The sequence below is a fragment of the Idiotropiscis lumnitzeri genome, chromosome 11, assembly GCF_059441095.1.
Source record: "Idiotropiscis lumnitzeri isolate Australia: NSW breed Sydney's pygmy pipehorse chromosome 11, RoL_Ilum_1.0, whole genome shotgun sequence".
Classification (NCBI taxonomy): Eukaryota; Metazoa; Chordata; class Actinopteri; order Syngnathiformes; family Syngnathidae; genus Idiotropiscis; species Idiotropiscis lumnitzeri.
The window spans coordinates 14,089,727-14,115,524 of NC_142401.1; the positions used below are offsets into that span (position 1 = coordinate 14,089,727).

The 25,798-nt window shown below is 41.1% G+C and overlaps 1 protein-coding gene across 2 annotated transcripts in view; it reads left to right on the forward strand.

The window, feature by feature from the left end:
• The first annotated feature begins 1,623 nt into the window (after positions 1–1,623).
• gli1 (GLI family zinc finger 1) overlaps positions 1,624–25,798 on the forward strand; it is a 52,916-nt gene continuing 28,741 nt past the window's right edge. For both annotated transcript variants that reach the window (XM_088309937.1, XM_088309938.1), the window contains exon 1: positions 1,624–1,846. The gene's annotated coding sequence lies outside the window, so the exon portion shown is untranslated. The remainder of the gene's footprint in view (positions 1,847–25,798) is intronic.

Sequence of the window (25,798 nt, forward strand, 5' to 3'; positions counted from 1 at the left end):
ATAAACAGCAGAAACAAGCCTTTTTTTGTATTTGGAAGAATATTTACTAATTTGATTTGATGCATCCACCATAGGGGGTGATTTTTGCATATCAGCTTTCAGCAAGATTCCCCAACAAGTAAAAAAGTGCAATACCACGGAAAGACCCTTGGGCTCTCGCTGGCTAGGTAAGCCCTCCTCAGACCCTGCAGAGAGAGAGAGAGAGAGAGAGAGAGAGAGAGAGAGAAACAGAGAGAGCGAAGAAGCGAGTGAAAGGGCAGTGACTATTTTCTAGGCCAGGCGTGGGCAAACTACAGCCCGGGGGCCACATGCGGCCCGTTAAACGTTTTAATCCGGCCCGCCGAACCTGAAAAAAAAAATGAATGAACCTTGTTAATGTTTTATTTTCTAAATACTGTGGTGTGTCAAAGACATATATTTTGTTGTAATGCTTTTGTTCACTTTCATTTAAAATTAAATGTATTTTTTTTCTTCAGATGAGGTGAGGTTACCAAAACACACCATCAGTCTGCTCCTGGTCCGGTCCCTCTGTCAAATTTTAGAACCCATTGTGGCCCCCCAATCAAAAAGTTTGTCCACCTCTGTTCTAGGCTATGCCATAAATATACCCCAAAAAAATACACAACCCACAATTATAGCAAGTGTTTGTGTATGAGGCTTTCATAATACACGTTTATTTCTTTACATTTCACTTTAACATGTTCTTATACTTTCTTAATTAAAACATGAAACATTTTCCGAGTATGGTAGTTAATTAAAAAAAAGGAATGGCTTTTCGATTCATTTTAATGGGGAAAATTGATTTGAGTTACGAGTGTTAATCCGTGACGGAACAAATTAAATCTCTTAAATCAACCATAATGAGGAAAAATAATCCAGTCTGAAACTCGGGAGAAAAGTCAGAATTGCTGATACAGATATTATTGGTTCTCATTCAAACATGAGAGTGCTTACTGTATCTAATGTTGTGGCATAACACGCACGCGCGCGCACACACACGCGCACGCAGACGCACACACATAGTTCCAGTCCGGATTTTGCGGTTGAACCGCGCAACGTGTGCAGCATCCACACATGCAGTCAGCCACACACGCTGAATTTACAATGTCAGAAAACACACCAAAATAATCCAGTCACATATTCAAATGATTTATGATTTATGACGGCGTTCTGTATTTGATTTAGACACATGCAAAAAAAGTTTTTTTTAAAAATGTAGTTTAATTTATTTAGAATTTATGAGTTATTTTTTTACAAGCGCGTATTGGAACGTTTGGAAGAGAAAAGCAGAGAAGTAGCATCGTCTTGTCTGTCTTTTTCTTTTCTTTTTTCTTCTTCTTTTTCCTCCAAGAAAAACAAAAACTGAACTTCCTGTTTCGGGGTGGTCCGCAGACTGTGGAGGCATGGAAGGAGGGAGGGGGGAGAGGGGTAAAGGGGGACAGAGAGTGAGCGAGAGTGAGCGAGAGAGAGAGAGAGAGACAGAGAGAGAGAGACAGAGAGAGAGCGAGAGAGAGAGAGAGAGAGAGAGAGAGAGAGAGAGGTGGGGGGGGTGCATTACGCATTACGCGAGGGGCTGATCGAGGCAACTTGCGGGACTCCCTTGTTGCTGCCGAACATGGACCGCCGACGCTGTAGCTTCCACTTGGGAAGCCTAACGACGATGTTGGCCTAAAATAAAGAAAGAACGCGACCAAAGAAGAAGTTGGAGGAAAGTTTGAACAAAGAGGATAAATCGCGCGTGCGTGGGAGAAACAAACCGGACTTCTCGCATCTGAAAACACAAGGAGAGCAAAAGTGGAACTTGGGAAGCTCTTGCTAGATTTGGGGAACTTTGATGCAGGCTGAGGTAAGTGGAGTGACTTCTTTTTTTGCATCACTTCTTGTGATGGAGTGCCTTCAATTGCTCCACTTTTCTTGGGGTGGGGGTCCATCAGTGAGGGTTTGTCTGTCTGTGTGTGTCCAACAGCTGTTCCTTGTAACCTGAAATACTTGAGGTGCCAATATCATTCCCAAATGTGCCCCCCTCCCTCCCACTTTTTTTTTTTACCACCCCCCTTTAAAAACGGCACTTCTGCCTGCCTGCCTGAAGATGTGCACAACTTGTTGGTTGAGGCCTAATCTGAATTGAAGTTTTTTTTTAATCTAATCTGTGGACAGATTAGGACCCTCTCCCCTCTGTCCAAGAGCGTCAACACTGGACTCAATAGAACACTAATTTATTTACCGCAAAAGTGCTAAACACACACTCACACGCCACACACACACAGACATGTGGGCTGGATGGTGTGTACACATCCACTAGAGATAACTCAATAGGTTTGTGTTCGAATCGCAAGGAAATGCATTCGAGGTGCACATTTCCACAGTGTAATCTGTTTTAGTAAACAATGGAAAACCATCAACTCTGTCAAACCATCGCCAACATAAAATAATTTCTAAATTGCAATTTAAGTGTTATTGAATTGTCATACACATTTAAATAATACTAACAACAATAATAATAACAATGTAATAATAATGTAATAATAATGTAATAATAATAATAATAATAATAAGAAGAAGAAGAAATAGAAACAACAATGCTAAAGTCTTTCACCCAAGGAACAGATTGTAACTGCCATACAAAGAGTGAATTTAAGAATCGATAATTTACTCATTCTGTACATGTCAGAGATTTTTGTCAAACTTCAGGATCCCTGAAAAGTCATAGACCAAGAATCTTAAACTCTTGATTGCCATACACGTGTGAGAAAAACTTATTTGCTGTTTATGCTAAATCATCAAAACAATAACACACTCGGCTTTATTTTAGGTCAGAGGCATATGCCAGAGTGGGATGTGAACATTTTATACAATTTTAGAGTCTGAAAGCTAAAGAAAATGCATTTTAACGTCTGTTATACAAGTGTAAGAAAAAGTTCAAGTTTTTGCAAAAATGTCAAAACAACAGAGCGATCTTAACTTGTACAACAAAGACGTACAATAGAGGTTTGAAGTACGACATTTTGTGCAACTGAAGAGCCCTAAAAAGCCAAAGAAAAACATTTTCTTTGACGACAACAGCAATAAAAATATAAAAACAAGTTAACTGCCATCACAACAAACTGACAACAATAAGCACACCCATAACTTTGATGACGTGGAGTTCAAGAATGCACACATGAACACGCAGTTGGGATGCATTCCATTCTTTTGCTGCGTTTGTCATTTCAGCCATATTGCACAAAGCAGCCTGGATCGAGTCGTCCATTGCTGGTTGTTGCATATATTTTTGAATGAAATATATTTTTCAGTATGCACACTTTTTGTGATAGTCTTGTTTGGTGGTCGCCTTGGTAAACACTGATCTAATCATTACTCTCCTAAAAAAAAAAAAAAAAAAAAATCAAAGTTCTTAAGTATTTCTTAATTGATGTATATTTGACTGAGCTGTGTCATAATTCATATCTAATATGAATGGAGGAGTGATTATGTGCGTATTATTAATAGACACCTGGTGACGTTCTCTTCAAACAGACACACACAATTCTCATCTTTTTGGCTCTAAACGCCACCAAAAAGGATTTGAAGTGAAATGAGCAAAGATGTGCTTCAACTGCAGACATTGAGGTTATTGGGGCGATTTGTGATGGTGACCCTAGCGTAATTAAGAATCCAACCGGGGAAGCCTACAACGCAGGAGGTACACGGCTGCAATATGATTGGCCACCGTGTCGCTGGGAGGATATGATGCACATCTCATTTCCTGCCTACAACTCGAGTGTGAATCATGACGCACCGTCGTAATCGTGCGTGATGCCGAATTGGAAAGAAGACAAAAATTTGTGCTAACAGAATGCAGATGAGCTGAAATTAACCAAAACCTTTTAGCAGAACATTTTGAATGCTTTTCAAAAAAACTGTTCCACCCCTAATACATCTGTATCCATACATTCCATAGTCAGTATGAACTGTTGAAATTGACATACAAAGACCGGCAGTATCTTTTATGAAAAAGTGAATCTGAACAAAAGCAAGAACAATTATCAGCATTGCACACCTTCCATAAATTACCTCAAATTAAAATAGCAGCAATGGAGTCTCGACATGATTACTGATGTACAAACATCCAAATGAACAGAATTACCGCCCAATACGATGACTACCTCGGCAGCAAGAATAGTCACCTACGTCGTTTTGATTGACGTCACACGTAACAACAAAATAATTTGAAGTTGACTCCCGTTCAAGGTTGAGGGGGCAAGTTTAGGGGACAGTATGAAGGGTGCACTTGTCCTTTGGCCACATGTGAAAAGCTCAGCGTGGGGGCTTCCTCGTACCCCCTCCCCAACTCTCCAAATTTACCTCTTTATCAAGCCTCCTTAATGGGAACTTGTCCTAAACAAATAGAGCACCCACAGGAAAGAGTCATCTTCCTATAAGGAGAGCGAAACCTCCACTGGGCTTTTATCAGCCGCCAAGATAAGTTGCTTATCAGCATACAGACCACTGATTGGAGGGTTCACGTGTGCGTGTGAGGTAGCGGAAGTTATCACCGAGGGTGTGTGGATCACGTGACGTGAAAAGCAGACGGCAACAAGCGGTGTGTTTTTGTCCAGATTCCATTCTGGGCCGAAACATGTGTCACGTGACGCCAGCAATCGTGCAACCCCCTCTAACGCGATTCCTACTCCAACTTTCCAGAGAGGGCGAGAGAGACTGAGGAGGGCTAGGAAGAGAGAGAGAGAGAGAGAGAGTGAGACCACCCTCACTGGGATCACAGCCCCTCAATCAGGCCCTTTCACACCCTGTGAACCTGAAACAATCAGGCTTTAATAGCAGCTGTCTGTCTGTCTGTTCAAAGAAGTATGCCCGAACAGAAGAGGGGAGGCGATGATGACGATGCTCGGGATGCCCGGCGAGCTCGCCTTTATTCCCGTCCCGCTTTTGCCTCAGCTGGCCAAAGGGACGAGAAAGTTAGTTTTCGACAGAGGTGGCCACACTCTGTTCTTATAATTGAATTCAAATAATTGTTTTGAAATACATTATATGATTCCGATGAAGAATATACATAAAAAAAATATATATAACTTCACATACAGAAAACACACTTAGCGCCCTCTATTGGTGAAACGCCAAAACAATAAATTGCAGTCAGTAAGCGATGCTATGCTAATGCTATTCAAAGCTTCACTTATGGGCTGCACCCCGTAACTTAGCAACATCTGTCCATTCAACACTTAAATTCTGCTGACAAAATAACAAATGAAAAGAAATACAGACAAAGGAAACACCGTAATAGGGCACGTTCGAGCAGTTTATAGACGGGAAAATTGCCGATATGTCCATGATGCAATGAGGCATGACGACACGAAATCACTCAAAGTTACATTTGCGCATGAGATGCTTTGTGTGGGCACTGATTCCAGGAAAAGAGTGGATGAGTCCCGCAAACAGGCAGATGAATTTGGTACAGACCATTTTCAAATTAACAAAAAACAAGTGGTTGTACAAACACAAGGATAAAACCTCGGCGAATAAAATTGTAAACAGAATCTTTGAAAACCAAGATTTCACAGGACATGTTTACACTTAACAGTTGAAAGCGTGCAAAGACTGAAAACTACTGCACATATTTTACAATTAATAATTAAAATAAATAAATAAAATCAATTTGAAATCAATGCTACATTTATACTATTAAAAAAAAGCAAATTTATATTTTAGATTGACGACAAGAGATTCATTACTATTCACTAATGTCTTGAAAAGAGCAATTCCATGTCGAATGGAAATCCCACCGAATCGAACCAAATCAAATCGTCCCGCTTTTAAGTGAACGGACCATGAATTCTTGAATGAAAGTACAACGGATATGATTAAAAATTGGCCGACCCCTCTCACGCGGTAGCCCTTCTTGAATTGTCTATACTTCCCAACTGGAATTGGGATGTACATTTGGGAAAATTAGAAGTACAGACTTTGTGGCTTGAGGCAAAGCTAGATGTTGATCGTATCTTATTACAGTACATGTGCTGCTTTTATTCAAGCATGCGCCTCAAGCAACGTTTGAATGTGTGTGGGCGTACATGGTGCATAACTGCTGGTGTGTGTGTGTGTGTGTGTGTGGCTAATATTATTCAGTACATCAGGCACATATATTTTAAAGTAAACTCCAGGTGGCACGTTCCTCAAACTTAGTTGGATTTGGCAGAGGAACATGCTTTCGCAGCGTTTATTTCTTCCTTTCTACAGGACTGGATTTCTCTCCGGATAAGATATGAGCAATGCGCTGCACAATAATTTTGTAGGAAATTGTAAAACAACCAAGTGTTGTTGTAACATGTGATGAACGTGTCGCTGCAAACATACTACACTTATCCGCACAACCGCAATCTTCCAATATTACAAAGCATTTGGTGTTTGTGGGTTGAAATTGGAGCAATACATTTGCAGAAAATTCCCTCACGTATCCCAAAACAATCTCATTGTTTAGCCTTTAAATCGGCTCTCTTAATGCTAATTTTAACACAGAAAGTAAAATGACATACACATGCTAATGAATATCATCTGTTTGAAAGTGTTATAAATCTTTAAGTGACACTTATAGGCAGGCAACATAACACTCACGGATCTATATTCTTTATCATCTGAGAAGAACAACTAATATTATTGTATATATAGCGATATGTCTGTATTATACTGCCCCCTGGTGGGCAAGGTACACACACCTGAAGCATTGAAGCAAAATTGTGACAAAATGGTTTAATAACTTTTTCTTCCCCTTAAAGCGCCTTTGAGCAACGCCCAAAAGTGCATTACTTTTTTTTTAGATCCTACAAAATAAACTTGGTGACAACAAGTTGTGACGGCAGCACTTTGCACCAGTGAAGTCACGTTTTCACCAAGCAGTTCGGTTCGTGACAGTACAGATCGCTGACTGCAGTGCGTAAAATCATTACTTGCTGAATAGCGAACAACCTAGATTAGAAACACGGCCATCTTGGAAATGGGAGTTGGCCCAGTGTTGCACTCATGATTCAGGAAAACTATGGACTCATAAATATGAAAATTTGACCTAAACCTTGACCTAGGCAACTATTCACCTGTAAGGCATGCCTTCCAACAATTAATTTCTGCACTTGACAAAAATTAACTCACCCCATTCTTATTCTAGGGGGCTTAATTAATGATGCATTGGTACAGGAGGTAAAACAGCAAAATGTGCAAACTTAAAATGCAATTTGGCAGGGCTGCCACATTTTACCACTCCAAAATGATAACGTAGGAAGGCTAACGGAGGCTTGCTCGCATCACGCTTCTCACCATGGACCTTGCCGACCAACTAGCGTGTTATCTGAGAGGAGATAACATCATTGACTTGGCAGCTTTCCTCGACACGCCGTGCTCCTCTTTTAATGTACACGCGGTGTACATTATCACATTAGCACTTCAGGCGCAGACATGGGATGTGCCTCACACATGAAGATGTCTGCGACTGTCTCTATGATACGACAAATCATCTTATATATATAAATTGGAAAAAAATAGGAAATTAATGCTGTCAAGCAATTACATTTATTTAAGTAATTACTCACCAAAAAAATCCACTATTATTATTTTTTTTCCATAAAAATTATTTTCCACCAATTTTTTTCTGACCATTTTCATCCATGCATAAATTTTACTGCGTCATCGTTATGACTTAATTTCCTCTTTTTCATTGACTCTACTCTCCAAGTGGCATGCCTGGCTGGCGCCATATTGAGTAGATCCGATGCCATAACAGGAAGTCTTGGCTTGTGTGACTTACGACCGCCGTCACTGATACACCACGCGTCAACCCGCCACGGGTCAAGCGTCCTCAGATTTACAGCCGCGGTGCGTTCGGACCGACGCCCAATCTGCAGACTTTCGCCAGCCTCAAGGCTCCATGCGGAATGTCATGGACGTGCCGGGAGGATTCCACTGAAAACTCGACACCTTGAGATGATGTGCCAATGATTTAAGATGCTTTTCGAGGTTAGGGTAGATGGCCATGCCTCGGATTTGTATTTTGACATGAATTAGGGTTTGTATTGGAATCTGGGAATGCTTTAAATTATGTTTTTGCAAGATTACATTTTGGGGGTATCTGAAGAGGAACTACTGGAATGAGATATCAATGTTCTATTATATGTACGAGCTATTAATTGCGTCACAAGATGAGAAAGAAATTGTATGAGATGTGTAACCAGATGATGGCGCTAATTTATTTATTTTTAAACAAACTTCTTTGCGAAGGCCCCAAAATACATGACTTTTTGTATGAACCACAGTTGAAACACCATGTTTATGTGTAAGCAGGATGGCAACAGGGACGCTAATTGCACAAACAGTGTGAACAATATGCTTCTCAAAAATTTTGCTGGAGTTTATCCAGAATAAGAAATTTGGGTGAATTCCGGAAGCAAGTATCCTAGACAGATGGGTGACTACATTGTCGATCTTTTTTCCTGACATTGTCATCAAGAGGATCTTAAGGATTCGCTATGAAAGAGTGGTTGTGAGGGCCCGTCTTCTTTATGTTGACAAAACCTTTCTTTTTTTTTTTTTAAGTAAAAAGCAATACTACGATTGGCTCTGGATGAGACAAAACTTTCCATTTGTATTAAGCGTGGTATGTTTTGGAAAGGGAAGAAGCATTTGACAGTGAGAGTGAGATGCATGTTGTTTTAAATGTGCAGCCGCTGCAGTGTACGCCCATGGGCTGCTGCTGCTGCTGCTGCTGCTTCTTGGGTGGGCTGCAGAGAGGGAGGATAGGAGGGAGGGAAGCTTGACGCCGGAGCCAAAAAGCAGGGGGAAAGTTGCCGACTGCTGGCCTGGCTGCTCGGGGATCTCGGCTGCTTTTTTTCCCCCGCTGGAACACATTTCCAAGTCAAGCGTTCCTGGCCCCAGCTGGCCGCGCCTGACTGCCGCACACTTGGCTTGGCTTTCGAACGCTTGTTGACCAAACATGTTTTTCCGCTGTTGTTTTACACTACTATCTCTCCCTTTCCCCCCTCGTTATATCTTTCAATGTTAGTGTTTGACTGCCCGCATTCAGCAGTTTGTACTGAAAAAAAGAGAACAGATCAGAACTTGGATCAGATCAGTACATCATTGCGGCTCTTCTCTGCTTTGTTTGTTTTGAACAAACAGTAAATAGTGATGACAGCACGCATATATATATATATATATATATATATATATATATTTTTTTTTTTTTTTGACAGGCTTATGAAATGATTTTGAATGTTTACGTATCATCTTGAAAAAAAAATATTAAATGTTTCCACCTACTTAATGTGCTTGCGTACTGTAAAACTCTACCTATAGTATATAAGTGACAAAAACTTAGCTTCTAAAAATCAACGGCTAGCTAGCAAGAAGCTAGCATAGCAGTCCTATCAATTCAAGCTAATGTAAACCAAACTAAATAAAAGTACTACTAATACTACTAAACCTACTGAAGTAAAAATGATAATGGTTCCAAAAACTGTTCATTTATTTAATTGACTGATACATTAAACTAACAAAGCCTGTACACAAGTGAAAACAAAACTTGTAGAGAAGTGAGAAGCACATGGTAGCTAATCAGTCGACGGTTAGCTAGCAAGAAGCTAATATAGTGGCCTACACCTTCACATAATGCTCTTGCCAAAGAGTACAGATGGACTCAAATGCAGGGCAACAGTCTGGACATCCAAATTAAATTGTTGACAAAATGCTGATTCACTCCAACTTGGAGTCCCATCAAGAGAATGGGGTCAAAAAACAGGAAGCAGAAACGTATCAAGCTAAAGCAACAAACAGTGTTAAACAACTTCTGCTCTGTCATTCCAAATACTGACACAATAAAACTTTACCAAACACACCAAAATAAAAGATGTGGGAGTTTTAACATATTCAGCTCATTCACCCACAAAACTCTACATTTTATTCTCGAATGACAGGCACTTGGTAGCTAAACAGAACGCAAATAGCTAGTAAGAAGCTAACGCAGCAGTCTGGTTTTTTTCCCCATTGCTCCCATTGGTCAAATAGCATAAACAGATGGAACAGAGAAAGTCTAAATTGAAGTCATTTGTTCACCCCAAAATTGCTAGGCCCACTCTGGGAGTCTCATTCAGCTGGGAATGCTTCTTCATCATCTTTGTCTGATCAGAGAGCTGTCAACAAAACATTCAAATCCGAGCCCTCGGTTCACAAAAAAGTTGGTCAGTATTTCAGCTATAAAAAACAAACACGTCAGCCTCTATGACATTTTTAGTCAGTTCACAATTAACCCACAATACCAACTTGTTATCAAGCGCCATAAAGGCTGTTCACTCCGCTTTGGTGATTAAAATCAAATTCTGATGTTTTTCATTTCCATAAAAGTTGCACGGCAAACCGGCGTTTCCTCCTCATCACAGTCTGCCGTCTCGTGCTTCTGGCTGCTAATTGACTCTGAAGGTATTACGGTTATTGGAGGCTTGTAAAGCACGCGGCCTTTATTTACAAGAGAAGGACTAAAAAAGGCCAAAGTGGGCCGAGCACTGACGCTGACCCCACTGTAAGTGATCGCGGCAAATGAATGAGGGTGTTCCTTTTGAGTGAGGAGGGGGTGAGGGAAGACATCTGGTCCCGTTTGCACAAAACTACAGACCACTCCCAGATTACATAATTGTACCTATTAATTACATTGAGGAGGGCCCTCATTTCCTGTGAGCCAAACATGCCAGAAAAGAAGTCTTCTTCATTTGATCACGTTTGCTAAAACATAAAACATGGCCTCCTGTGGTTTAAAAAAAAGAAAAGAATAAGAAAAAAAGCATTTACATCAGATATATCCACACCCACCTTGGTGCATAGCCATACGTCACCGCCATATTGAATGTGGCAAAGTAGCAGGATTGTGGCCTCGTTCATGTCCAGCTTGCAGCCTTTTCCAGCATGACCTATAACCTGAACAATTCAAATATCGAAAAAAAAAAAAAAAAAAGAGAAAACTTATCAAGAGGAGAATTAAAAACAGACACATAAATAACAGGGACAATGGGGTTGCACAAGCGTACACACCCTCTGACAAATAGAGATGAAGCTGTGCTCAGAATTCAGATCAGAATAAACCATTCACATTCAAACTTATTTGAAATTGGAGTCAGCACACACCTGCCAGTTCAGGTGTTCTAGCAGGCTTTTCCTGACATTTTATAGTAATATCTCTCAGTTTAGGCTGCGGTTCATTGAAAGCTTCATTTGAAATGAATTTATTGGATGATTTTGAACTTTTTTTTAATTATTTCAGTAAAGCCTGACATTTGAATAAGAGTGTGAAGACTTTTTTTATATCCACCTTTCAAGGGTAAATATTTCTAATCTTCATGTACATCATTAAATAAATTATTTTTGGTGCCTCTCTGTTCTCCAAATGTATTAATGCGGTATGTGCATTGGTGAATATGATGCATTCATTTGATACACTGTAGATTTTCACTTAATGAAGTTCTGTTCACTGACTTGCATTCGTTTAGATCTAACACATGCAATATGGTGGACGCGCTGACGTATCGTAGCACCCCCTCGAGGTGGCGGTTAAGGTATATTTGATGTCAACGGCAAATCGCAGCTGCCTGTTTTGAACCGGTCGTTGTTGCTGGCCACACACAAAGCTTCCCCGCGGGTCGTTTCTGCAGGAATACGTCGTACGTGTTGTGACTGGATGGACGCAGGTGTGACGGCCGCAGTGGCTTTCACACCACCACCGCTGCCGCGCCGTTGAGGAGAGCTAGTGTGCTTGTGGAATGTAAGGGTTAGCGGTTGGGGGGGTTAAACCAAACCTGGAACGGACCTCAGAAGACCTCTGCCAAGTCCCCCAAGATAGGAATTTTCTTTCATAGGTATCCTCCCCCGACGTGTTAAATTGCTTTCTAATTAAATGTTTCAAAAGTGTCCATCATGTGACCAAAGGAAACCTGGGAAAGGTGCATGAAGTCGTTTTGTGTGATATAACTTGATTTTGAACGTCACAATGTTAATTGTTCGCATAAGCCTGCTCTAACCTGATATGATGAAACTTGCTTGCTTATAATCTCAAAAATATTGACATCCTTCATTTAGCTGCGTCACCAACATGATAAGAAGAAACTTCTCTGGTGTATTTTCATAGTGTTCGCAAAAGTGAAAAACAAATTCTGGAATTTAGACTTTTTTTATGGAGTCTTTTTTGGCCCCTGCCTCACCTCTCCACAAAATTTTTAAGAAATTCATAATTTAGTTTTTGCATAGTCTAGGTCACAAACATAATAAGACAAAAATTCTTTGGCGTCTCTGACAATATTGCAATGTTAAAAAAGTGGAAAGGAAATCATTCAGGGACTAAACTTGCCCTGGAATTAAATTGCCATTAATTCCTCTGCCTTCAACAAGTCTTGAGGAAAGTTGCGCAATGCTGCAATCTAACACGAGAAAACAAAATTCTTTGACGTTGCTAATATTATTTGCAATGTTAGAAAAAAAATGAAAACAGAATTCAGGATTTGCATTTTGTCTGAAATGTAAATGACTTTAGTGCCTCAACCCGAAAGATTTTAGGAAAGCAGCTTTAGCGCAATCCTGTTGACTAACATGATAAGACAAAACATCTTGCTAATAATTAAAACTATATAGAAGAGAAAATACAAATTCAGAATTTTTGACAACGTCTTCCTTGGCCAGTGTGCTTCCCCCTCTGCAAAATCAGGATTCTAATTGAAACACAACGTCTTTGGTGTGGCTAAAACTTTAGCAACATAATCAATGTCTAGTAGCGGTCCTGAGGTTGGTTCCATGCCGTGACGCGACCTTCCCCTGCACTCAGTGCGAAACAAATGTTGGAATGACAATGCGGCTGCCACAGCTGTTGTTGTTTCACCTCCTCCTCCTGTACTTCTCACTCCTCTCCCTGTATTTCTTCCACGGGGGGTGCACGTGGCAGGGTTGCGCTACACGGCGCTTCTATTTGTGATATTACGGCTATCGCTACGACTGCGGCTAATTTTACAAAGTACAATATTGCTCATGCTACATTTATACTTCTGCTTCTGATAATACTACGGCAGCAGCCATTGCTTCAAATACAGTTTTTTGTTTTCGTTCCTGGTGTTTTATTATGTTTGTATTTCTACTTCTGTTTGTTCTTCTATACTTCTACATATAGCACAACTGCACTGTGAATTCCGTACAGTAGTGGTCCTCAACCGCCGGGTTGCGGGCCACTTTGGACCGGGTCACACAGATGAAAAAAATGGAAAAAAATAAATAATACTTGTGTTTTATTTGTTATTCGAGTCGGGAAAATATTTTATTTTGAAAAGTGACTAGCTTCTTCACTCTTGCTAATTGTCTTGGGAGCATTCCGCTAATAATAAAACCACAAGCTAACAAATCAGTAAAAAACAGACCGCGTATGAAGCACACACTGCACAATATTTACTCTGAGAATTTTACAATGAGTAGTTTACGCTCAAATTTTTATGTGCTTGCTCTGAGACTTTTCAGAGTAAAATGTACTCTACGAAATCGGTGTACAAATAGTGTTCCTACTGCTACTCAGAATTTGTTCACAGAACTGTAAAGTAGTTAGAGTACCTATTTCTACTCCTGCTACTAATAGTAGCACCACAACTGCTTCTGACAGTGATAGTAGTGCAGTTTTGCACGGAATACTTGCGTGTCTCCCAACAAGTGTCTGTGGACCACCATTGTCCTCCAAGCTGATGACAGTGCAGCAGGTTCGCACTTTATGGGACTTTTCCCGACCACTGATGATTCCTGCAGCAGCCCGACCCCCTTGTCAACCACCCTTACATTTCTCTTCTTCCTATTCAGCAAGCAACATGGCAGTTGCTTTGCTGTGGCACATTTATTGGCCCTTATTAGGCAGCACCTGTAGTCCATTAAAAGGCCCGGAATAGAGGTTGTGTGCACGTGCGTCTGGCTTTGTATTCTCGCTGCGGTGAGAGGAACGCTTCTTTTGGCATGTTCGGTCGGTGGGAGAACAATTCGTGAATGTTCAAAGTCTACTGAAGGAACTTTTTGAAAGGAGCTTTTTGTTGAGGGTTGCCCTGTGCTGTGAAAATGGACTGGGTTTGTGTCACTATTAGACAGTTCTGCTGAGCTTTGGGAGTCTACGGATCAATGACGTTGCCGTTTTGTAGAAAAATGTTGCGTTTTTGTGCATTTCGTATCAAATAAGAAGAAAATCCACTGTTAAGATAACGAACATATTCAGAGATCTTTCGCTGTTGTATAGCTAAGTTTGATATGAAAACAATCGAGTAAAACCTCAGTTGTAAATCAAAACTGGCAAGAATGAAGTAAATTGCACCGAAAGCAAAAACTGTGTGCTTATGTACCCAATCAGTCTGAGTTAGAGGTGTGTATGAGATGGAAAATGTTGGAATAATCAGTATACATGCTGTGAGCGTTATTATTTGACATATGGTGAGCACCAGGGGCCATGCTAAATATAAAAATTTTTTAACTTCCATTTTTAATAACTTATTTATAACGCTATTTGATGCTATTCATCAAAAAATGGAATCAACTTTGCTGATTTTTTCACATCTCCTCTATGGATATAACTTCTAACTGGAGAGAAGAGCGAAAAGACTAATTAATCACTCTTATTCAAGACAGGTGGGTGTTATTAGACATTACCCTCATAGGCTACGCAGCGACTATCGCTGCCGATGGCGTGGAGGGGTACTACTTCTCAAGCATGAGCACAAGGTCCAGAGTAGTCGGCGACTCCGCCGGCTTTTTGCTGCGTGTTCTTCAGTCATTTTCCGTTCCGACTTGCTGACTTCTGGACCGATGCAAAAGTTGACCGTGATGGCCGACGTCGGATTGATGTGTAGTAGTTACTTTAACTATGGATGGTAACCATTAGCATGGCAGTAGGATTTTACATTTTTAGGCATTTTTAAATACACGTTTAATTCTCAGTTTTATGTTTAGTTTGATTGTAAAACAGCAACATTAAACAGCTTGAAGCCTCTTTTTGGATGAAGTACTATCTACTAGTCTATCGAGGAATTTCTCCCTAGAATTACGGGAATCTCAATCTTTTTTTCCCTTTACTTCACTTGCGGTAATTTCCTTGCATGAGGGAAAGGATAGCCATTGTCCCCGATGGACTTTTTAGTGGTTTATTGAAACCAAGCTATAAAGAAAAACTTCAGTCACTATTTGCCAAATGGCTACTCATCATGAAGTGAGTTGAATTGCGCTTACTAGCACCATATGGCATTGAAAAGATCAGCCAAATGACTCATACGGCTTGTATCTCATAAAACACGCAAATCACATCACAGGCTGTTCTTTTTAACAGCAAGACGACAAGGTAACTGACACGTTGATGAGATTCATTTCCTTGCAGTCAGCGACGAGTCAGTCAATCCTTAACAGTCGTGAAAACCCTCGCTCGCCCTCCCCCTCCAACCGACTGTCGCTCGCCTTGTGTGTCCTGGCTCACACTCGGGCTTCCTGTGGGTTGGAGACAAGAGCCTCGGGGGCAACGGGACGCTCTGTTTGCAAGCAGCTCGCCCGCATGCCGCAGCTTGTCGGAGACGTTTGGCGTTGAAGAGCCCGCTACATTTGTAGGACTTTTGCTGTGATTGCCTATAGTGTACCGTATAGTCTACAAAACTTTTCCTCTCACTGGCAGCAGAGTCTATTAAACTTTTAGTACACTCTAAAATAATCACATTTTCTTATTGCAGTGGAAAATAAACAATAAGAACTCGCTCATTCCTAATCGAGTCTGCTCACTCAGTGCGACAGACAAGAAAGTCTCTCATTAGCGTGTCATCGAATGCGCTTGCCTTCGAAGTGGCTTTACTTCAGTGTCCTTCTGGTTGGCCATCGGGGCGGACTGTTGATGTGTCTGTGGTGTGTGGCTTACCACCAGTCATTGCCTGGAGGGCCCTTCTTGTCCCACACACACATATACAGACATACACACACATGCACGCCCATAAAAACCTACTTGTTAATCCATGATAGTTTATACATAGTTTCAAATCCCGTCACAAGATAAATAGCACGATACTCAATATTGATGCTAATATACAACACAGTGCTAAAGATCACATCTGCCTCACAGTCGTGAGGTTGTGGGTTCGAGTCCAAGGTCTCACTTTTTCTTATGGAATTTGCATGTTCTACCATGCTTGCATGGGTTTTATTCCCATTTTCACTAATTTTATTCCCACAATCCGAAACATGGGTTTAAAGTAACCCAAATGGGCAGAAATCGCGAACCTAGCACTGGGTCCAAAAGGGACTGAGGCAATGCTGGGTTTTTTATACCCGGCGCATTGAAATGAGGGTTTGACTGAGCACGTTGAGATTTGGATCCAATTTTGTGCGTAGATACAATCCAATACAACACAACTTTATTTATATAGCACATTTCACAACAGCTGGAGCTGTAACAAAGCGCTTTCCACGTGGTGTTATATAAATTAGCGGGAAATTAGAACACAAATACATATACAATAGACACCAGAACAGCAGAACATTGACAGTCTCATGTTGAGTCGAAAGCTAAAGAATAAAAATGTGTCTTCACACAAGTTATAAAAGCGGGCAGAGAGGGGGATTGCCGAACATTTAATGGAAGCTCATTTCATGAGGAAGGACCGGCAACTGAAAAGGCACGATCCTAAGGTTGTGCTTAGTCCTCGACACCTCCAGCAGCATTTGGTCCACAGACCTGAGGCAGGGGGCAGGTGCGTAAGGGTGGAGGAGCTCAGAGGGGTACGCTGGGGTGAGGTCATTTCAAGCTTTGAAGACGAACAGAAGTATATTGAAGCGAACTCTAAAGTGCACTAGGAGCCAGTGAAGAGAGGCCAAGATTGGGGTGATGTGTTCTGTCTTCCGAGCGCCAGTTAAGGAGGCGAGTGGCAGCATTTTGGATCAGTTGGAGGTGCTTGAGGGAGGACTGGTTGACTCCAAAGTAAAGAACATTGCAGTAATCTGGCCGAGATGTAACAAATACATGGATTACTCTTTCTAAGGGCTTTAGTCAGCTGGATCGAACAGCAGCACTGATTTGTCAAATGTTGCTTTAAAAATACACTGACAAGTACACGTGATCCAAAAATGTAAAAACAGCGAGCAAGAGCCTATTCCATCCGATTTTAGGTGTCAACTCGGAGCAGTGTAGAAATTGGATGGATGTGAACGAAAGCAACACTAAGCTACTGAAAAATTGAATAATTAAAAACCATAAATTGGTATTTCTCCAATTTAATCCAAACGTGTGTACTTTAAGTGTAAGCAAACAAGCTCAGGCTTCACAATTCCAAGATGCAATACATCTCTGGGTGAACAAGTGTCTTGTTTTAACCTCTGTCAAGTGGTGTTTTTTTTTCTTCTTTTTTTTTGGGGGGGGGGGTGTGAGCCGAGGGGTACGGGAAATTAATGGCAAGGAGATAATTCATTGGCCTTTACGCGACCACTCTTCTCAGCAAACACAGTGGAGAGGAAGCGTTCTCAACTTGGAGTGCTAGCCTCAGTGCTCTTCTGCTAACTGACCCGGGGCTCTGAAGAGCGCCACAAAACAGGCCCCCACACTGGCTTTTGTGTGTACGAGGGTCTTTACATAACCCACATAACCAGGCGCATTGTCTAGCAACCAGACGGCTGCTGAAGGGCCTTGTAAAAGGGGGAAGGGGGAGCCCGCGAGAGCCTGGGGCCCAGAGGCTGGTGGTGCGAAAGCTAGGCCATCAGAGCAACCAGAAAGATTGACCTCATTTAACCTAAATTGTTTGGTTTTAGCTGTACCAGAGGTGGCAGAAGAACACTAATCAAACTCTGGACTTTAGTAGTAGTAACGATTAAAAAAAAAAGGGGGAGGGGACTGGTAAAGTAGAAGAACTAAACACACAAACACACAGCAGCTTTTCTTAAAGGTATGTATGTAAAAAATAACACAAAAAGTAAGGAAACGTGTTTTTGGTTGATGTTTTTCTTTGTTGTAAAAATGCCCCAAAAATGGTATACTTTATGAAAGCCTTTTTATTGCCCTTTTTAATGGTGGCACATTTGTCAGAAACATGCGCTTGTGGGATGAGCAGCAGAATTGTGCCTCCATTAAATAGGGTAATAAACAGGGAACAAAAGTTATTGCCAAGAAGCATTGCGACAAAATAACAAAAACAACTTTTTGTGCAATGATTTGTAAAAATGAATTTTTACATTTTTCGTGAGTAATTGACACCCACCCAAAAAGGTTTGGAAATGATCTTGAGGCGACAAGATGGCGGCAAAGCACTTTTTTTACTTAATAGAGAAAGCTACGCCTGACATAATTAAGCCCCTCCTTGAACAAAGTTCACTGTGAAAGCTGTACTTCTTGTTCTTGTTTTCAGATTAAATGCAGATTTTTTTTAAATGCCAGGATTTGGGTTTTTAGTTAACCAGCCTAATTCGATTAAGCAAAAAAGCAGAAATTACCGATGTTTTACAAGGTAGGGAGCTAAAGTAAGAAGTCTTTAGAAAAATAAATTTCCTAGTTACGTAAGTGTAGATACCTGAAAAATCTAATAGTTGCACTTCCCATCACTGATCTACACAGATGGAAAAGGTCCATTTTGCCAATGTAAATTGTCACTGTTAAAAAAGTGCCACAAAGCACGGCCTTCTTCACTGTGCCTTCAGCGTTTTTGGGGTGGAGCCAGAAATCCCATGAGCTGCCCAGGATGTTGAGGTAGAATTTTCCTCCCTGGCTGCAAAAGATTCATTTTCTTAAGGTGTTTTCTTATTGGGTAGAAAAAGAAATGTTTGCATATCTCCCATATTTCGCACTTGCATCATAACCTCACCTTTAAGTAATCTAATTTGACATGTCATTATTGAAATAGTTCACCGGTCAAAATTATTTTGGGCACAGTCATTAATGAAACATCCCTTTATGGATACTGACTTATTGCTCAACAAATTTTAGACACAAGTGCCTTCAATCGATTATAATTCGAGAATATTCTGGAAAAATTAATTTGTTTCAGTAGTTAAATTCAAAATGTGAATTATGCATACATTAGACAATTGAGAAGATATTTTCAAAAGAGCAACTAAAAAAAAATCCAACACATTTTTTGATTGTTATGTAATATTCAAATTTCCTGAGATGGTGAACTTTGGGTTTTCACTTTTTGTGTACGGGATCTAGTATTTGTATCTACAGCCATTCGCAAAAACTATAATAATATAATATATATATTAAAGGTTTTATGTGTGACCATACTAACAACTCATACTCACTCACTCACTCAACAGACTAATGCTATGTCAATTACCACAGCTCAGAGTAATTGCAAAACTTTGGAATCTGCATTATTCACCGGTCTATCGTCAAAGTCCTCCCTATAATTGCAGGAATCACAATCTTTTATTTAATTATTTATTTGTTTTTTTTGTTTGTTGTTTTTTTTTAACTCACTGTAATGTCCTTGCACGTGGAAAAGGATAGCAACTGTCTACGATGTAAGTTTCCGTGGTTTATTGAACATTTACAGAAAAACATGATTCACTAATTGCCAAACTGCTGCACATTGTGAAGTGAGCTTGTTGCCACCATAGGGTGCATAAATCATGTTTTGCCAGCAACATCACTCATTATGTTGCTTATGTACTGCATATAAATCTGAAGCTAAATTCATCAGTTCAGGCTGTTTTTTTTTTTTTTTTTGTGCATATTTTTGTACTTTTTGTAACTCCTGTTCGCACTTAAGTCAGTTTATTATACAGCTTCATTCAACAATTTCAAGCTACGGCAATTCTCCTGTCAAGACTCGTGACTCACCCACCATGAGTAACCCGGAAATCTGTGCTCAACCACCAAGGAGGCGTGATGCGGTGCAGTCTGAGGGTGTCTCTATGTTCTGGAAAACGTGAATTCCATAGAGATCCATTTGGAAATTATGTCCCAATTTAAAAGTGATATTAATTAGTGGTTATGGAACTTACACTGACCTTCGCCAGTGACGTGACGTGTGCGCGGCTCATTTACAGGCTACTTTGAAGCAGCTTGTGTATTTTTTTTTTTAATTCACTTTTGAATAAATCCAATCCACAATTCAATAGGAATACTGTGCTCATGACTGAATGCTTAGGAGACAGATTGCACCTCACAAGGTGAAGAAAAAAAGTCTGCTCGCTCTGATCATTTTTTTCCCCCCACCAATCAATATGATATAATGTCAACATTTGTCCGCCGTCATAAAGTAGAGGTAGTCGGGACACATACAGCCGTCGGGCAGTCGGTGAGCGTATATGAACCGGTGCGGTCAGGAGGGCGCAAAAAATAGAAGTATGAATTTCCATTTCTCAACCTAAAATTGTGCTTCCCGCCACTACGCCGTGATTCCGATACAGAGGCTCATTAGCAGCCTCACACGTCATCTCAGATCACATGACAATAAGCCATTTATCACCAACACTTGATGCAACTGTCATTCTTAACAGCTCCCTGCCAGGACAGAGGAAGCTTTCACTGCCCTGTCCTGAGTTGTCGCCATTGTCCCCCAATCCACAAAGACAAGGTGTCCTGATGGCCCCGGTGAGGTTTCCCTGTGTGGGTCCCTTGTTGCAGCAAACGGGCTTTCTCGCTACTGTCAGCGTGGCTGAGGAGAGCGGGCTGAGGGGCTGGGGTGGGCTCGTGGAGTGGGCTTGCAGGGGTGCTTTGAAAAGATGTGTGAAATAAGTGTATGGGTATTAAGGGTCTTGGCTCAGTTGGGGGTCTATTGTGTCGAAGGCTGAGCCCCCTACCGGCATCCATGATCTCCTCCATTGACACACAAGCGCCGGTTCACTCCCTTTGCGTTTTGCCTTCTTACCCACCCACTTTCTCACGTTTTCTTTTTCCTCTCACTTTCTCTATCGCCGTTGACGGCTCGCTCCTTCATTGAGAGTGGCAGTCAAAGGATTCTGGAGTGTTCTACTGTCTTCCAGTCAAGTTAACAGGGAAAAGAAAATAGCAGTCAGAGCTTCCGGCTACCTTGAAATAGTTGCATTTTGCCTCCAATATATGAGATGGCGTGAGTAAATTCTTCAACCATTTACGCAAGTGCGAACAGTTAGATCTACTGATAAAAAATATATATATATATATATATTCGTAATATGTTTTTATTGTTGGCATACTTCTGCTCCACACTTCACCAGAACAATGCTCGCAGAAACTGGATATGATGTGATGACATAAAAAGAAAAGATGTGTTAGAGTTTTGGTTACTACTCAAACTCAACGGGGCATGAATCGGGGTTAGTCTCATGTCACTCGTTTCAGCTAGCCCGATCGCCGTTCGGGTACGTGCGAGTGGCAGCAGAATGGAACAACAAGGGCAGTGATGCAAAGTGACACTTTGTCACGGATTATGTCCAATAATACGTGGACAACAACTAAAGACTACTATTAGAACACCGTGCACCAACACCAAGAAACTTTATAGCGCTGTCATTTTTCGCATACCGTTCGCATCGAAGCCTCACTAATGTTGATTGATATTTTTAATCAGTTTCTATGCTTGGCATTTAAAATATGCCTTCACGTGGTCAGTGCCACGATAACATTTGGGGACCACTGCCATTAAGTGGAATTCTCCGTTGGAATGTCAGTGCAAAGTAGATATTTTAAGAGTTTTGCAATTGCTCTATTGTTTCAATAATTAACATTAATGTGTTCAGTTGCAATTGTTTTGTACACAATCATTGCCATGAGTGCAATTATAAAACTTCAGGTTTCAAATTATGAACATATGGGGCCAGTACGGCTTCCGACAGAGCCTCCACATCAAAAGCCTTGAATGTCAGATCCTGCATAACATGAATATTGCTTCTAATGTAGTGATTTTCAAAATGTGGCAAGTACCACTAATGCTACTCAAAAAAAATCAATACCCGAGTACAGTTCAGTTGTGCAACTTTGTTATATTTAGGTGCTGTTTTAATGTTCAAACTGTGCATTTTAATATTGGTCATTACGATGGTACTTGGAGCACGAATTAATTTTTTAGGTGGTGTGAAAGGTTGAAGAACGACTGCCATCAGTGTACTGGCTATTCATCTCTCTCTCTCTCTCTCTCTCTCTCTCTCTCTATATATATATATATATATATATATATATATATATATATATACATACATATATTGTTGCCTTGATTTTGTTTAATTCACTACAGTCATAAAAGCCAAAAAGTTAAAGGTTGTTGGAGTTTGTTTCCCCATACTTTAAGTAAACCTTCTGGCCAGACTTCACCATGTTATAGGAAGCGACAGCAAACATGTGACATATGTAGCCTCTTTGCCCTCCAAAATATAAGAGACACCGTGGAACCTCTCTAATGGAGCCATCTCTCCTTTGGGGAGATTCAAATGGGAAGTAGTGAGAGTGTTTGAGAGCGGTTTGTGAATTGTGTGTACATACATCTATTTGCTCAGTGTTATCCAGAGTGTGTGCGAGGGCATCGGGAGTCGCGCGATTGTCAATAGCAGAAGTCTATAAAAAGCCGTCATTGACAAAGTGAGGACAAATAGCAGCAGTTTGTTCAGGATTTCCTAACAAACACTTGACAAGAAGGACGAGAGAGGAGCCCAGTGAGGCTGTGAGGATGAGGATCAAGTAGTTGATGGCTTTTATTCATCCTGACTTGAACTAGGAAGGCAGCCTTTTTATTTTCAAATCGGCCAACATTTCGCAACCCTAGGTGAGGATTTAGAAGGGATTCTGATGTAAATCGCTACAAATATATATATATATATATATATATATATATATATTTTTTTTTTCTTTTTTTTTTTTTTTTGCAGTGAATCGAGAGTCCCCCGCTTTTTATGTGGGGGTTTTCACCCCCAAATTTAACTCAGTCCATCATGTAGGCCTGCAAACTTGATTTATTAGGAAGAAAAATTCTGTAGTTACCCCAAGTGTTTTCATGACAAATTATAGCATTTTCCGTGCATTGTATATTTTGCTGGAATGTTATGCCCTTTGTGCGTTTTCCTAGCAAACTCTGTTAAAGCTCCCGGTTTGACCTCGTAAATGTCCTCGCTGGGTGCAGGCCACAGTAGGCCAAATGTGCAGCGGTCAGGAAACGAGGCAAAGCTTGTAAAACTAATAACTATCACACTTACGTCGCACTTTAGCTGCTCGTTGTCAGGAAGTTTGTCCTTTCCACTCCACTGTATTCTTGCGGGAGTCATCATTTTCTCTTTGTCACTCATTCCTGCATCTCTGTGTCTGCTATAGTCCCCGGCGCAATTGTCTTTAAGAGCACCTGTTACGTAGTCGGTGAATGACAACAGTGTCCCTCGGGAGGGGGGGGGGGACGCCACAGTAGGGGCACCGCACTAGAGCCCTTACGCAAACAAAGTGTTCTTAAATGAAGGAGGCATTTAAAAATGATGGCTCTCCACAAGTACAATGTGACCCCCCCGCATCCCTCACTACGCCCCCAAACTTAAACTGTTCTCGCCAGTCCCCTTGGCTGTAGCAAACATTTGGCCTGTGCTCGATAATCCCCTGGTTATGCTATCAATAGTCCAGATTAGGTACTAGGGAACTTTTGGCACTGAGGTAGATAGTTCGTAGTGCTCTTATGAAACTTGGTAAAAACAAACGACGAGTTTAAGCGGAAAAGCCGAATAGCGCCATTTAGACCAAATAAAGCCACGCCTACTAGCGCACTGCCTATCAAAGCAAATGTGACTTCAAATGAGAACGGAATGCATCTGGGAAATGATGCAACACGACGTATATGGATGTAAATATGGTCCCATGTCTAGGGGGCTCATCTCAGACTGACAGAGGAATGAGGCGGGAGGAGGTAGAAATATTTTGGGGATACTTAGCAAGTGCAAGGAGGATCATGATTTGGCTTGACCAGTCACTCTCCGCAACCTGTGTGGAGCGCACATTTGGCTTTATCTGATTCATATGCACATACAAAAAAGGCGCGCGCAAAAAAAAAAAAAAAAAAAAAACTAAACATACCAGCAAAAGACAATAGACATGTATTATGAATGTAGCCTTGTCTGCCTAAACACTATGTGTGGTGCACCAAAGGAACCATTGCCCAAAATTGGTACAGGGCGGAGTAGATGGTTTGGTACACCTCATTAAAATATTTAAATAGCACTAATTTTTGACAGTTGTTCATTTCCATCACTGTGGGAATTGTTTGGAGAAAGCATTTTAGTTGTCATACCGCTGTGCTTTGTACCCCAACTTAACTGTGCCCAAAATTGGTAGGGGGACATATAGTTATTTTGGTAACAATCACAACAAAATTTCCAAACAGCGTTCTAATTCAGACAATTATGCTCCCAACCATGCCGGAATAGTTTGGAGAAGGCTTTTTTAATTTGTAGCTGCCATACCCCAATTTGCTTGGTACCCCAACTCAACAGTACCTAAAATTGGTGCCCTTCACAACTTGATAGATAGATGACAATTTCTTGGCTGGGTTTGTTGTAGAAGAACCTGCACAAAACCTCAATGTGGCACCCCAACATCTTTTGAGAAAGTCTTCACATTCCCAAAGTCTTCTGTCGGTGCGGTAGTCATACAGTTTGAGTCATAAACCGGGAAAGGGGGGGGCTGCTTGGTGGAATTGGAGGAGGAGAGTGATTAAAATTCATCCCACGGTGCAAACAAAAGGAGGAATGAAGACGAAGGAGGAGAATGCAGGAGAGAGCGACAAATGGTTGGGTAGGGTGGTTGTAAAAAGATTTGGGGTGATCTCCCTCCCAAACGGCCGCCTTTGACTCAGGGCACAATTATCCTGGGAGACAACGGAAAAGACGTAAAAGAGCGGGAGAAGGAGGGGAGGTTTGGGGGAAGAGGAGAACGAGATAGATAGATGGAGAGAGAGAGAGAGCATTAATTATTCGTCCAACTTTTAAAGCACAATTTGCTGAGGCAGCTTGAACAGGACAAGGAGCAGGAGAGTGGCAACGGGGGAGGTTGGGTTCGGGGTGTCAACAATTGACTCAATTACAAGACAAACTCTCCAAGGGTCCTACAACGCGGACCCCGCGGCTTAATGTTTGGCCCTCTTCAGGTACCCCCTTTGGCAGGCACAAGGAACTTCCTCAGCTCTGCGCTACTCTCCGCCTGAACATCGCCAAAGCACTCCAACGCTCCCCTCTTCTCTCTTCTTCACGACATGTGAGCCTTCTCTTTGTCGGCCTTTATGGCCAGTAATGAATACCAAACGTCTGCTGGCCCTCAAAGGAGACATGCTTTGGCCTTTTATTATTCTCATCTGTAGCCATGGAATTTTGTTTGTCCTTCCAGGACAACATAGGGGAACCTCTTTTACAGTGCAATCCAGCATCCAAAGGTCCCGTTCACTAATAGGGCCCGACTGATGTGGATTTTTTTCAGACCGATGCTGATTCCAATATTTGGCAGCATGGAATTCCGATAACCAATTATTCGGTCAATTAGATCGGCTGGCCGATTAATCGGTCAGAGCCTTTTCACTGATGTCTTTGATTATTAGTGTTGTACTTATTAGGGTAAAATACAGTGGACCCTTGCATACTCATGGTTCGGCACACACTGATTGAGGTATTCATCGATTTTTATTTATTTTTTTGTTATATTCTTTTAATTTTTTGGGTGAGGGCAACCCCTGTTTGAAATAATTTCCTGTTTTTATATAATAAACGGGTAAAGATGTTGAGAGAATGTTTTTCTGTTTTCAAATCTGAAAAAAACCCAGATACAAATTAATTGATTATGAAAATAATCGTTAATGAGCAA